The 4,799-nt window shown below is 35.7% G+C and overlaps 1 non-coding gene across 1 annotated transcript; it reads right to left on the reverse strand.

Moving 5' to 3' along the window:
- Positions 1–757: 757 nt before the first annotated feature.
- On the reverse strand, positions 758–863 carry LOC145565898 (small nucleolar RNA R71). The gene has a single exon (XR_014095255.1). It is a non-coding gene; the product is annotated as a small nucleolar RNA R71 (small nucleolar RNA).
- Positions 864–4,799: the final 3,936 nt, after the last annotated feature.

Genomic DNA, 4,799 nt, shown 5'->3' on the forward strand with positions numbered 1-4,799 from the left:
CTATTACTAGGTGTAGGTTTGGTTACAAATTTAGTTTTGATTGGAGGAATTTTAGTTTCAACGACCTAGAGTCCACCTCGCATCAAAAATGGCGCCGTTGCCGGGGAATGGCGTAGTTGTTTGTTATTGTTGTTGAGTCTCTTTCATTTTATTTCAAAAAAAAAATACAAAAATATTTTTCTCTTTAAGCTACATTTGTAGCCGTGCTACTAATTGTTTCTTTGAGATTGTATGCATAGGACAAGAGGAAGGACTTTAGTACCTTTTGATCCGGAGATTGAGAGAACAATCTCAAGGATAAGAGTTGCTAGACGATCCTTGAGTTCTAGCTCATCAAGTGGAGAAGAATTTCAAGAAGAAGAACAAAGAAGCATGGGTGAAGTACCAAGAGTTGCTTTGAAGGAGTTGGGAACTCCCGGTGCCTATAGATTTGTGAGTGGTATTGCTCCGCCAACAACACCGGCTAATGACTTTGAGATAAGGCCGGCGATGATAACAATGATTAAACGAAGGCAATTTAGTGGTGCCAAGAACGAAAGCCCACTAAATCATCTCAAAGAGTTTGAGAAGTATTGCAACACAATCAAGGTCAATGGGGTTTCTCAAGAATTCATAAGGCTCAAGCTATTCCCATACTCTCTAATCGGAAGAGCTTTGGAGTGGCTAGATAAGGAAGTGAAGCCTAATTCCTTGAGAACTTGGGATGAAGTCACCAAAGAGTTTCTTTCTCGCTTTTACCCTCAAAAGAAGACCGCCGAGGCAAGAACTCTAATCTAAAGCTTTAAGCAAAAGCCTAGTGAGAGTTTGTATGATGCTTGGGTAAGATACAAGGAGGATCAACGAGAATGTCCTCACCATGGAATCCCGACTTACCAAATCATACAAATTTTCTATGGAGGATTGAGTCCCCAAGGGAAGTCATGTCTTGATGCCAGAGCCGGAGGCCCGATTATGAACAAGACCGAGTAAGAAGTTGTTGATATCACAGAGGATGTAGTTCGTCACTACATGGATTGTTAAAAGGGGGAGAGAGAGAGTCTACAAGCAAAAGTAGCTCAATGGTCTATTCGGTTGACCATCTCAATGCAGTCAATAACTTGTCTTCCCAAATCTCAAACTCGGGGAAAAAGATGACATTAATCAAGGCCAAGCTAGAGAGTGCCTCTTCAATTACACCTAGTCTCCCTTCCCACATTAAGGGGAGAGGTACATCTTCTAGCTCTACTCCTCCTTCTACTTCAAGTAATATGCCAAGTGGATGTGTCTTTTGTGATGTTTGTGGGTCATATGACCATGACTCTTCTAGTTGTCCACATGCTTTTGAGAATTGTGATGATGTTGAAAACAATGATTGTGAGCAAGTTAATTTTGTTTCCAACAATAACAATGGACAAAAATTTGAAGGTCTAAGGAATTTTAGGACTAAGAATGCTCACCAACAAGGGAGTTTTGATAACTACAACAATGGTGGTTATAGGAACCAAGGAAATCAAGGTTTCTGAGGTAACTATAACAATCAAGGTTATAGTATTCAAAACCAAGGCCAATGGTATGGAAATCAAGGCCAATCTCATGGCTTTGGTGGCCAACACCAAAATTATGGCAATAATCAAGGCCGAGGTAATTGGAACAATCAAAATAGGGGCAATTTTCAAAACAACAATCAAAGGGGACCCCCACCCGGATTTGCTCCAAGACCTCAAGGCAATGGTGATAATTCCTATGCTCAACCCCCATCTTCCAAGACTACCTTAGAGGAGTTCATTGAAAATCAAACAAAAATTTTGAACACTTACATGGCGGTAAGTGACAAGAAGTTCAATGAAATGATGACACATAACAAGATGCTTGAGACCCAAATCACTCAACTAGCCAATACCTTGAAAGATTGTGCTAACCCTTCTTCATTGCCTTCTCAAGGAGTTGATCCTAAGAAACCCGTTTATTCTATTACCACAAGGAGTGGGAGAGTGCTTGAAGAGAGAGTTTCTAGGATGAGAAGAGGAGTGACTCAAGCGAGGAAAATGAGACAAGGTGTCAAGGAGTGTGAGCGAAGAGGAAGTTCAAGAGAAAAAGAAGAGTGTTGAGTCTAGCAAGACGAGTAAGAGTTTTAATGAGGAGACAAAAGAGAAAGAGAGGAAGCAAGATGAGGATTTCAAACCAAAACTTCCATACCCCCAAAAGTTCAATAGGTATAAGTTGGATGAACAATTAGGGAGATTTATCGAGATGCTTAGGAAGATTCATCTTTCTATTCCTTTCACCGATGTTTTGGGGAAATGCCTAATTATTCTAAATTTCTTAAGGAAATCTTGAGTAGTAAGAGAGATTGCAATGTAGTTGAACTTGTGAGTTTGGGGGAGTGTTGTAGTGCCTTTATCCATTCCTTGCAATATTAATGGAAAATTGTTTCAAAATGCCTTTTGTGATCTTGGTGCTAGTGTTAGCATCATGCCTTACTCCGTTTTCAAGAAACTTAAGTTAGGAGAGCTCTTTCCACTCAATAGGAAATTAATCAAGCATTGACAATCAACAACACTAAATTACCCCTTCATATTATTTATGGATCCCCATAAACCCTAGAAAGAAAACTACTCAGACATAATTAAAACTAAACTAATCAAAGCAATTAAAGGAGACATGATGAAAGAAATAAAGTAAATAGCTGAGATTAAAGAAGAAGAAATCGTTACCAAAGTAATCGGAATTAAAGAGTTGAATTAAGAACAAAGTTGTAGAGAGAAAAAATAATCTAAGTAGAGAGAGAAAGTCTAAAGGAGAAGGTAAAAAAAGAGTCTAAAAAAAAAGATACTAAACTTGCTTAACGGAAAAGTATTTATATTAAACAAGAATCCTAAACTAAACAAACTTAAACGATGATTAAAAATCTACTAATGCGAACACGCGCCTGTAGACACCCATTTGTGTCTCCCCAAAACCAAACCCAGTGATGAATACCTTTCGCGTCGAACCATAATCGAATGAAGTGAAAGTGGTTGAAAAGTCAAGTGATGCGGTTAGTTTTTGTTAAAATTCTCTTCTTTCTGTTTTCGAAAACCCACTCTATTTTATAAAAACGTCCATTTCAGTTTATTTTGGTCCATGATAAGGGTCCAATAATGGTGTATTTGGATGGGGCTCGAAAATACCTTTCCAACGATATATTATAAGCCCAATTCCGATGAATAATGAGGAAGTTATGGCCAAAATACTAAACTAGGTCCAAACCGGATTTTACCTACGACCCAATGATCATGAGGAGGGTCCAAAGGTTTAATCCTATTCCTAAACTAATTAGGATTGATTAGAATCTTCTATAAGTTTCTAAAATATCTTAATTATCCTTTTTTGAAAAGATAAGATCATAGAATTTGATTTGAATATAAACTTTCTTTTTTTAAAACTTTCCTAATTCTATTCGGATTTAAAGATGTTCAAAGATAGTCAGATATTATTTTCGTGCCTCATATATTTTATCCGAATTTTATATGGTTGGATAGATCTTGAAATTATCTTTCCAATGATATATTATAATAATAAATCCGAGCTATAACGAAAAAGATATGAAAGATATACGAAACTCTATCCAAAACTGACACCCGTCCTACTATTTCGTCCATATCTTTTTATCTACAAAAGATTTTAATCTGATTCGAATTGCATTTAAAAGTATACTTCAAGATCTTTCCAACGACATATTATATGACTTATTTGGACTTCTAGATCAAAAGATATGATAAAAACAAAATCCGCAAAAACTGTTTCTGTCGCCAAACGACAGGCTTGTCGCCTCGCGACAGACTCTGTCGCCTGGCGACAAGATAAATTTCTGGCGAAAAGGTCGGTTTGTTAGAGACAGCGTGTAGTTTTATTTCTTATCAAATTCTATGATTTTCTGGACTTTTTCCTTATAAATAGGGTCCGAACCTCTGTTTTTATCCATCAATTCTCTCAATCAACAATCAATTCACAATTATCAACTCTTCATCAACTTTCATGATCTCTTATTCACAATCATCAACTCTTCCTTAATTCTCTCTATTCTCTCTTGAGCAATATATGCTTTCTTTCTCTCTCTCTTTCTAAACTAGCTTTTTTACACACAATATTCCGCATTCACAAGACTTAGAGTCTCTGAACCAAGTTCGAAGTTGCCTTCGCCCTAGACGTGAAATGTTTGATATTTTCTGAGGGTTTGGTCCAAAACTAGTCAAAACTTTATTTAATTTGATTTCAATTTAATTCTTTAATTGTTCTTTATTATTTTCATTGAAGTTTACTAACTTGTGTATTTTGTTATTAGAAAGAGGTACGAGGCTTCAAAGTATGTAATCTTATTACTCTCTTTCAATGTAGAAAGCATGATTATTATTGTTTTATATTCCTAGTATCATGTTAGGATGTTATTTTATGCTTTCTAGTATCATGTTTAGGGTGCCTTTATCCTTTCTAATATCATGTTAGTGCCATGTTAGGTTTAAAGTTTTGATCTTTATTGTTTAGTGACATGCTAGGAGTTTGTTATTAATCTTGTCATGCCTTGGATCTTGCTATTATATTTAAGCTTTATTATGCCTTATCATGCTATTATCATTATTGTTATTGATTTATTATGTTGCTTGATATTATTTATGTTTTATTGTTATTGCTTAATCACACCTTTTATGATTGTTAAAGGGAATTTGTACTTGAAATCACGCTTAATAAGATAATTAATAATTTGGTTTAGGCTAATGTGATTTTAACTCAAGTGATCGCCAATAATAGTATTATTTGTGCATTAATATTCAACCAACATA

This window comes from Chenopodium album, chromosome 10 (assembly GCF_948465745.1).
Source record: "Chenopodium album chromosome 10, dcCheAlbu1.1, whole genome shotgun sequence".
Lineage (NCBI taxonomy): Eukaryota > Viridiplantae > Streptophyta > Magnoliopsida > Caryophyllales > Amaranthaceae > Chenopodium > Chenopodium album.